Source organism: Pogona vitticeps, chromosome 2, assembly GCF_051106095.1.
Source record: "Pogona vitticeps strain Pit_001003342236 chromosome 2, PviZW2.1, whole genome shotgun sequence".
NCBI lineage: Eukaryota > Metazoa > Chordata > Lepidosauria > Squamata > Agamidae > Pogona > Pogona vitticeps.
In genome coordinates this window covers 28,400,678-28,411,514 of record NC_135784.1, presented here as the reverse complement: position 1 = coordinate 28,411,514, position 10,837 = coordinate 28,400,678, and the positions used below count along the sequence as shown (strand labels likewise).

Sequence of the window (10,837 nt, the reverse complement as noted above, 5' to 3'; positions counted from 1 at the left end):
AATCAAACTTAAACTTGGACAAGAAACAAACATAACTACCCAAAGGTTATCATACTTTGAGATGTACCGTTAAAAAAGGATGTATATGAGAATTTTTATTTTTTTTTTGAAAAAATCTTGTTTGATGTTGGATCCTGTCCAGAATAGTGTTTTCTTTTTCTTTCTTTCTTTCTTTCTTTCTTTCTTTCTTTCTTTCTTTCTTTCTTTCTTTCTTTCTTTCTTTCTTTCTTTCTTTCTTTCTTTCTTTCTTTCTTTCTTTCTTTCTAAGGCAGTGTGGCCTTAAGCAAGCTGCATAGTCCCAGAATGTCTCCCACAAAAAAGGGGGGGGAGGAGGAATGGTAACCCACATCTGTGTATTCTTATCTAAAATCCCTGGAAAGGGTTGCCACAAATTTTTATTACAGAGAAAATCAAGAATTTAGATAAAGAAGATCTATTGAATTGTGTTATCTTTCTTTTTCTGTAGAACCCTTAAGACCATGTTATTTGGCCAGACCGGGGAGACAGATCTTCTGCCCCGACATGCCTAACCGCACAGCCCCTTCGCGCATGCACATGAATGTGCGTGCACACCCCACGAGCAGCCTCACCCCTTTGTGTATGTGCATGAGTGCCTGTGCACCCGTGCAAGCGAGCACCGCCCCTTTGCGCATGTGTGCAAGCACGGGGTGTGTGCTCTGCTCCCCTGCGCACAGACCCCGCCCCACACAACCAGTCTGTGGTGTCAAAATGGGTGGGGACCACTTCTCCAGATAACCATCTGAAAGCTCCATCCCATAAACACCTGTCTGCCTTCTATTCGACAGAATATGTGGTAAAATTCTGAATTCAAATTATAACAATAAAAACTTCCAGCTACATAGCAGAGGAAAGTCCAGACAGAGGCCTATAGAGCAGATTAATATTTGACAAGTCTACCCCAAATAGGCCACTCCTTATTGTATAGTTAGTTTAATTAAATTTATCTCTTTTTACTTATAAATCTATTGAACCCTGACGTTGGCAAACTGATTTCCTCTGACACTGAACCCTGACAGAACCCTGACTGAGGTAAAAAGACAAGAAAAGGAATCTGAGGTAGAGAGGGAATCAATTGGCTACTCTAAGTGATTGGCATTCACTCAAAGTCCCTCCCATTCAATCCCCCCAAAGGTGTAATATGCAAGTTGCAATTCCAGCACAGTCCAGTCTCCTGGCTAAGTTCAAGACCTTCTTCCAGGCCTTCTTCTAAGCCTTCATTTTGTGTTGCAATGCTTCCTGGAGGTAGTGGCGTTTCAGGAGTTCTATTTTAGAGACCATAAAGAGCAACAACAAACCCATCACCCCCAGGAAGCATTGCAGCAGCTTCCTCCCAAGAAGCAGGAAACAGGAAAACAGGAAACTTAGAAGAAGACCTAGAATGAGGCCTCCCTCTTGTCCAGATGAGTAGAAGGAAAAATTCTGCAGGCACATGTTTTTGGGTTCAAATTCTCAAAATTGGGGAATTCATGGAAAACCTAGTTTTTTGGGGTCCAAAAAATTGGATGGGCCCACCCCTAATAAGTATAATTCTAGAGATGGCAGATTTGTCCCGTGGGCCAAGATCCATGTCACTGACAGGGGTATATAGCTGCCAATTAAAGACTTCCTGCTTCAATCCAGGGGCTTGCCTGACCTGTGCTCAATGAGAGGGGTTCCATACAAGTGGGGAAAGCCTCAGAACGAAAGCAGGAACCCTTTAATTCCTCTTTCGTTCATTAGAAGCAGGTAAACACTTCAACCTCAGTGCATCACAAATCTGGACAGCAGAAGAACAGGGAAACCATCTAATGCCATATCAGTCATTTAAAATTGCAATTGATTCAGGGCTCATGGGGTTGAAGTGCCATGACTCCTTGAGCATCAAAGACAATGGCATTGGGCTAAATCCAATTGTTAGTTTCAGCTAGAGAAGACCCAGTGGTTCAATGAGATTTATGTAAGTGTTGAGTTGAGATGTCCAATAATGTCCTTGGGTCCACTTTGGTTTGCACCCCCTCCTAACCTGCCTTCCTTCATCCTTGCAATTTGCACAATAGCTGGAAAAGAATTTCACATGAGACTGAAGTTGTTTTGTTTCTGCAAAGGGCTGGGGAGAGAATTTGGACTTCATGTAAAACAAACATAAGCACATACACACACAACCTGTACGTGCTAGAGTTGGAAACAGATAACACTGCTTTCTTGAGAAGACCCACACAGCTCTGTCAACATGCACACTGTTCTTAAAAGATTATCACATCCACTAATTAGGAACATCACACTTACACAACTCTTCCCAGAAGAAGGCATTGCCGTAACACCAAGCTCACCCCATTGGCCGTTCCTGAATCTTAGAAAGTATAAATGGGCAAAGAGTTACACTGGTACCTCAAGGTCTCTCCACTACAGAGATTTCTGCAATCCCTGGCAAATTTACTCTTCTAAGCAGCTGAAGGGAGAGACTCAAAATGGATAAGATTTTTCTCTTTGGTTTCTCTTTTCTGCTTTTCTTCGTTATTGGTAAGAGACCGGGAGATGAAAGGGCATATAGGGCTGGGTTATAAATCTATATGTTTCTCAGTTCCACAGCTTGTGATGGTATTTTCTTTCTTTCTTTCTTTCTTTCTTTCTTTCTTTCTTTCTTTCTTTCTTTCTTTCTTTCTTTCTTTCTTTCTTTCTTTCTTTCTTTCTTTCTTTCTTTCTTTCTTTCTTTCTTTCTTTCCTCCTTGAGATTTCCCAGACAAAAAGATGGCCTGAGTTTTTTTACTTGCAAAAACTTGCAAAAATTTTCTGATCCATAAAGTCCCTTCCAGCTCTGCTTTACTAAGGTGATTATCAGCAGCAGAATCTAGGGGTGCTTTTATGTCCTGCATACGTGTTTGGAATATCTGACTGTTCGCCATGAGAACAAAAAAGAGACTGTAACAATTTGGCTGGTGTTCTCATCTTTAGTGACCAAGTGATCATATTGTCAACTTCTAGGAGATTTATTTGCTCATGCTTGGGAGCGACAGGACTTGCCCTTGTTTCATTGCACCATTGCAGGGAAGGGGATGTGCACCAAAACTTTGTAATTTCAATGAAAACTTTGTATTTCTACTAGAAACGTTGCTTTTTCTGCAAAATTTAAGGCTTTGCTCAAAACATGGGCTGTCTGGGGGGAATGCAGTCTTTTTCAGAAAAAAACAACCCAAAATATCAAAAATGCCCCAGTGCTCTCCTAATCTTAAATGGAGAAATCCTTTGGATGTTTTTAACGTTTATTAACACAAAATAAAGTGAACATTTACATCCCAAGGGAAAAAAAATACTGGATTAGACCTTTGGTCTGATTTAGCAGGTTTCTTCTTCTTAAATCTCACATTTGATAGTAGCTTGTTTTAAATACAAGTTATATTTTAAATTTCAATATTATATTTATTTAAACTGTATAATTTGAATTTTATTGAATTTCTCTAATTTGGATATAACTATAATTGATGCCTATTGTAATTGTTTCATTGCTATTAATGTTTTTCCCAGTTATTATTTGTTAATTTTTATTACTGTTTTGCTGTATCACCTAATAGTATTTTGCCTATTTAGTTTTTCTTCTCTCTTTTCTTCTTATTTTTCTGACTGATATGTAGAGGAAGGCCTGCAGGCCCAGCGAGGGTTCTAACATCACGGTGATTACAGGTAAAGGGAGATATGGCGCTGGTACAATGCCTACTCGTGTTAGAAGAACAGTGAACAGATGTTTGAAGGCTGTTCACTGTTCTGGCACTGTGACCAACTGCCAATATCGAGGTAGGCAGCTTAGCTGGCCCTCTACTCTGAACCTGGTCCTGTTGAACGCCAGGTCTGTATCCAACAAATCCCAGCTAATTCAAGATCTTATTCTGGAGGAGGATGCAGACCTGGCATGCATAACTGAGACCTGGATGGGTGGGGAAGGAGGGGTTCCTCTGACCCTTTCCTGTCCTCCAGGTTATGCAGTCCAGCACCAGGACAGACTGGAGCAGCGGGGGGGAGGAGTTGCCATTGTCTATAGAAAGTCTCTAGAGGTTACTAGGCGCTCCTCGATCATGAAGCCAGGTCTGGAGGCCCTTCATGTGCGAATTGGGGCTAGGGATGGTATTGGGATCCCTACCGGAGCTGGCGGACTTCGTCTCCGCGGCACTGTTGGAGTCCCCGAGACTTCTGGTCCTGGGTGACTTCAACATCCATGCGGAGGTGGAGGTATCCGGTCCAGCTCTTGAGTTCCTGGAAACCATGGCTTCCTTGAACTTATCCCAACATGTCAACGGCCCCACACACATGGGTGGCCACATGCTCGACCCGTTTTTTTCCACCGAGTGTAGTGAGTGTGGTCTAATGGTGACTGACTTTGTGTCAGTCCCCTTGTCATGGTCAGACCATCACCTAATAAAATGTAACCTCGCAATGGCACTCTCTCCTTGTAGGGAGCATGGATCTATTTTGATGGTCCGCCCTCAAAGGTTACTGGATCCAGTGGGTTTCCAGGATACCATGAGAGGGATTCCAGCAGAACTGTCTGGCGCTCCTGTCGAAGCTCTGGTTGATGGCTGGTTCTCCGTCGCTACTAGGGCCATAGACACGATCGCTCCCAAACGCCCTGTCAGAAGCAGAGCTCGGCCAGGACCCTGGTATAATCAGGATCTACGAGCAATGACGCGATTAAGGAGACGGCTAGAGTGCGTTTGGAGAAGGAAACCGACGGGTCATAATAAAATAGCTGTCAGGATCGCAACTAACCGTTACCTAGCCAAGGTAAAGGCTGCTAGAAGATCTTACGTCACTGACCAGATAAGCGAAGCTTCCAACCAGCAGGCAGAACTTTTCCGTATAGTTCGCGATCTATCCGGAATTGGTCTGGGTGAAGGGCCTCCCTCTAGTATTTCACCTGACCAATTTGCAGCATTTTTAAAATCTAAAGTGGAGGCCATCCGTCGTGACCTTTCTCTTTTTTAAATACAATGGATCGAGCAGAGATGTTCAGCGCTCCACCTTGCCCGGTAATTCTTGACTCCTTTCAGCCTGTAAGACCGGACTTGGTAAACAAGGTGCTTGATCGCTGTCGGGCCACCACCTCTTCTCTCGACCCTTGCCCGGCCTGGCTAATCAAAGCAGCCAGGCCCGTAACAACCAAATGGGCCACCGCAATAATTAATGGGTCTCTTCAGGAGACACTCATTAGGCCCATTAGGAAGAAACCAAATTTGGCGACGGACGACATTGGCAATTATAGGCCCGTCACCAATGTTTCTTTCCTTAGCAAAGTGGTTGAGAGGGTGGTGGCAGATCAGCTTCAGGCGCTCTTGCACGAAACCAATGCCCTGGACCCATTCCAGTTGGGCTTCAAGCTGTGCTATGGTACAGAGACGGCACTGGTCGCACTGATGGATGACCTGCTGAGGGAGGCCGATGGGGGCAATATGTCCTTGTTGGTCCTCCTTGACATCTCGGCGGCCTTTGATACCGTCGACCACAGTATCCTCCTGGGGAGGCTCTCTGAGTTGGGAATTGGTGGCCTGGCACTTGCCTGGCTCCATTCCTTCTTGGAGGACTGACCCCAGAGAGTTCAGCTTGGGGAGAGTGTCTCGGCCCTGTGGAGCCTCAATTGTGGGGCTCCACAGGGGTCGATCATCTCCCCAATGCTGTTTAATATCTATATGAGGCCGCTAGGTGGGGTCATCAGGGGATGTGGGGCATCGTGTCACCAGTATGCTGATGACACACAGCTCTACATCTCCTTTTCATCTACCTCAGTGGATGCCGTACTGTCCCTTCGGCGCTGCCTGGAGACTGTACTGGAATGGATGCAGTCGAACGGGTTGAGGCTGAACCCGGACAAGACGGAGGTCTTGAGGGTGGGTGGTCCTTCCACCAGTGGTATAGGCAACTCCCTTTCTTTCGGGGGGACGACCCCTGCCGCAAAGAGTGAGGTCCGCAGCTTGGGGGTACATCTGGACCCGGCGCTTACCATGGAAACCCAGCTGGCGTCTGTGGCCTGCTCTGCCTATTTCCATCTATGGCGGATTGCCCAGCTGCGACCCTATCTTGATGGGGGGGCCCTCACTACTCTAGTCCACGCGCTCGTAATCTCAAGATTAGACCATTGTAACACACTCTACGTGGGGCTACCTTTGAGGCTGACGCGGAAACCTCAGATGGTCCAGAATGCGGCAGCCAGGCTTCTTAGTGGGGTGAGAAAACACCAACATATCTCCCCCACTCTGGCTGCTTTGCACTGGTTGCCCGTCTGTTTCCGTGTTAATGATTACATATAAAGCCCTAAACGGTTTGGGACCTCAATACCTGGCAGATCGTCTTCTCCCACCCAGATCTACCCGAATCACCTGACACAGCCAGCAGGGACGGCTAAGGGGTCTGACGCCGAGGGAGGCCTGGAAGGAAAAAACGAAATCGGGCCTTCTCGGCGGTCGCCCCTCGGCTGTGGAACACACTCCCCACTGAAATTCGGCTGGCACCCTCGCTTGGCATTTTCAAAAGCCAGCTGAAAACTTGGCTGTTCAAGCAGGCCTTCCCTTCAGTCAATTAAGTCATTCTTATTTTTCTTCTTTTATTCTTGCCATCTTGGGACTCTTTGCTTTAAATTAACTGTTAAAATCGTAAATTTATATTACATTTTATATCATTTTGTTTTTTAATGTAAAACTGTATATTTTAAATTGTTTTTATCTTCTAAGTTGTGAGCCGCCCAGAGTAGACTATGTCTAGATGGGCAGCATATAAATGCAATAAATAAATAAATAAATAAATAAATAAATAAATAAATAAAAATAAAATAAATAAGTGATTATTCCTTTCACTTTTACCCTTCCTCCCTCACAGCCCAGGGACTCAGGTGTAATGAATGCGTCTTTCTGGATCCTGCAAACTGTCAAAGGCACAAAAGAGAATGCAAGCCAAAGTTTGGGGGATGTTCAACAACATCTGTCTATACTCTTGGTAAGGCACAGGAATGCAACATAAATAAACATTCAGTTGTCTTGCTCCACAGTCTAAAGAAACAGAGTTTTTTGAAGTCTGATCTTAACTTAATACCTCAAAGCTGTGTCATCAGTAACTACATTCCCAGACTTGGATGAGAAGCAAAAAGGTGTTTTTTGGGGGGGAAACCTATTAGTTCAAGAGGCACTTTTTAAATTGTACTTTCACATTTCATGTACCATTGAGCTGCTTTCTTCCTGTTCCCCCTAAAATCATTCCAGTGTGTCATAAACTCAAATTTTCAATGACATGGTCACCCACTCTGCCCTGAGGCATGGTCATTAACCACCCCTCCCCAACAGCCCAAAAGAGGGAAGATGTTATGTTCTCCCCTCCAGAAAAAAAAGGACATTGAATAGGGTGGGGGTGTTGCCATTTGTGGGGTTTTTCCACACTCACTAGAAGATTCACCTTTAGATTTTAGTGCCCTCTGAATTCTGGTGTTTTGGTACAAAGCCAAGACTGCTCCACCCCAGCAACAGCCCTGCCATCAATTCACATTTTCATCAATGTATACTTTGCAGGTTCATTTATTTATGTGTTTCAGTAATTATCTGCATCCACATTGCTCACGTATATCCTTGAATTTCTATTTTCTTGTGTATTTGTCTGTTTTTTGGAGAAAGTTTGTCTTCAAATTCTTGGCAATGTAGAACTTCCCTGACTCTTCTTCTTATGAACCTGAATGATCTCCTGTATAAACCAGTCTCTTTCCAGTCTGGGCCCGTTTCTATTCAAACAGATGTCTGTTTCAATCAGTTTCATAATGCAAATTAGATTTTTTTAAAAAAGCAGGAACATTTTGCAATTTTAAATATGTAACGTCCCCTAACATATGCATTTTGTATGCCATTCTGGCTAAAACATACATTATTCCATGCAGCTTTTTCCATTAGGCAGATTTTGGTAGGCAACTCAAAGTTCAGAAGCTATTTTTGAATCACATTTGAGATCATAACATTTGGAGAAACGGACAAGCCCACAGAATACTAAGATCTACCTGAGTTCACGAAGTGCAAAGTGGCTTGAGTAGCTGAATAATAGGAAGAAAAGGAAATGCTGCCCCCATCCCTCAGCACGCCCCCCTAGCAGAGCTTACGACTGCTCTGCCACTACCTTGCGCAGAACTTTGGTGGGAGTATCTAAGCAAAAGCAGTGAGTAGCAGTAAAAGCCTCCCTCAACAATTTGCACCTGTGATGCTGAAGGTAAGGCTATAGAATCCTAAAGGGAACAGTCCCAAATTCACATGTTTCCTTTCTTGCAGATGGTAAAAGATTTGACGGAATGCGATACAGGTGTGTCAACAATTGGTTTGAAAATCAGCGATGTAACACTACACAGAGGACCAGAAGAGGCATTTTTGTGACGAAATGCTGCGAAAGTGATCTGTGTAACGGAAAGTCTCCTTCCCCCTTTCCTCCTCCGGAATGTAACCACTCCTCTCCAGATGTTGAGTAAGCTGAAGATGCTCGAAGGCTGGACCTTAGTTCTCCTCTACAAGAGCAACGTCTGTCTCTCCCAGATTCCTGTTTGTGTCCTTGTGGAAAATTCTATTCATGTTTTTGTCCCTCTTCACAATGCTTCAGAAATAGAGAGAGAGAAAAAAAATTACCCGGTGCTAATGCCTGCAATCATTTCCATGCAGAAAATGCAACACGAGGTCTCACATTATGGGCTTGTTCTATTTGCACTCATTGGATTAGGTTTGAGTAGCTCCAGATCCATACGCTGGGGGGGGGAGAGGTGGGGGTGCGAAGGCGTGCCCGACTTGGCTTGTGAACAGCTCTGTGGGAAGAATCTCACTAGTTGCCTCCAATCACAGTGTTTGTTGTGAGGGAAGGAGATCTCTTCTCTTTCCCCCATCCTCTTCACTTTTGTTATTTTTTTTATTAGCAATAGGATCATTTTTTAAAGAGCTTGCTTAGAGTTTAGCAGAAGTTGTGGCTTGTTTTTCTTCTTCCTTCATCCTACTCAAAACATAGCTCATCTCATATGGGACGATTGCTACTCTCCATTTCAAGCTATTCCCATCCCTTCCCTCCCTCTCCTGATCTCCTTCTTCCACATCTTCCTTGACCAACAACAACAGAGAGAGCCATCTGGTCCTTTTTATACAATACAAATGTAAGGGAGGTAATGCCTTTATTTAGACCATGAAAGGCTCTGTACAAGTTTTGGTGCATAAATTCACTTTTTCAGGCATACACCAATATCTTATGAAGAGTGCAGATAAAAAATATAAATTCTGCCAGGTGTATTTCTCAGGGTCGACGACTATCTCTCTCTGTGTGATGAAAAGCTGGTACCATGTGTTTGGAATTTTCCAGTCAGCCTCCAGGACAGGAAGTAGTTCCTGAATATAACCACCTCATTCATTTTTCCTAGTTTGGAAATTAATTTTCCTTTTTGGTTAGGGAGGGGAAGGTCACACAGAAACTTAGCCATCCCCATCCTGAAACAGAAGGCATGCAGGGCCATGATTGTGAACAGGAATCAAATGACTAGATCATTGACTCAGATTCTACCAGTCATTGTACATATCATAAAGATTTTTTCATAAAAGAGAGAGCATTTTTGTGTATGGCCCACTTTTTCATTAAAGCCAAGCATTCATTTTTAAGATTTTTTTTTTGGGGGGGGTGGAGATTGAGAAAAGACCATGAAAAGGAATATAAGCCTCTTTCATTTTCCCCTTTCATTACAAAATGAAGCCGAATCCCTACTTTTGAGGTTCATTCTCCTTTAAGCTTCTTTATAGACACTGAACAGAATAGAACAGGACAGAACACTGAAACAAGGGCCGTTATGACCACATGAATGAGCACTTGGTCCCAGCACAGATCCTTGAGGAAACCACTGCTCACATGCTTCTATCCCTCCACTCTGGCTTGAGATTCTGGAGAGCCATTGATATTTAAAATGGAACAACCTCCTTTAATCTGGGGTTCTCCAAAGGTGGCAGGGAAGGGGCAGAGGGGTCCTGCTCCAAAGGGCAACAGGTTAGAGAAACCCAAAACAGAAAGTACTAGTTATTGCATCTCTCAAAACACTGAAAAACAGAAGACCTGTGTTTTAGTGGGTCATCTTTGCCTGAGATCACGGAGATGTAAATTCAAAAACTGTAATCCAATCTTCACCAAACTTGCCAGGAGTTCGGCATCTCTAATATTTAAAGGGGCCAATCTACTGCTCCAGGAACTCCCGAATTGCATGAACCACAAAACCATTTATTTCATCTGAAGGTTTGTGGTCCGTGGTTCATTAAGAGGGCTGCTTGTGGGTGGACAGCTATGTGGAGGAGGCAAAGGAAAGAAGCGTGCTGCTGGTGGTGAGTGGCCAAACACACAGAGGAGGAGGGGAATGGAACAGCTCAGCGCCCGCGGAACACACCCATGCAGGTGCCACACTGAATTGGGTCAAATAGCTGGACAGCAGTTTGTGCCCATCCCTAGTTGACTCCAACTAGCTGCTCCATCCCTGATCTTTTTGGAATTACATTTCAGACTGGTCATATTGACTGAAATGTGCTTCCAAGAAGTTATGGAAAGCAATCACCATGGAGTTCTAGTATAACCTGGTGATTTGGGATAGGGATCTATTAAGTAAAATGCCAAATATTTATTTATTTATTTATTTATTTATTTATTTATTTATTTATTTATTTATTTATTTATTTATTTATTTCATTTCATTTCATTTCATTTCATTTCATTTCATTTCATTTCTAAACCGCCCACACAACCCAAAGGTCTCTGGGCGGCTTACAACATTTAAAATACACACATTCCTGCTTCTTCCCCACAAACACAACAAAATGTC

The 10,837-nt window shown here is 43.6% G+C and overlaps 1 long non-coding RNA gene across 1 annotated transcript; it reads left to right on the top strand.

The window, feature by feature from the left end:
• The first annotated feature begins 1,968 nt into the window (after positions 1-1,968).
• On the top strand, positions 1,969-8,583 carry LOC140704297 (uncharacterized). Its single transcript, XR_012083393.2, has 3 exons — positions 1,969-2,520; positions 6,859-6,975; positions 8,283-8,583. It is a non-coding gene; the product is annotated as an uncharacterized LOC140704297 (long non-coding RNA).
• Positions 8,584-10,837: the final 2,254 nt, after the last annotated feature.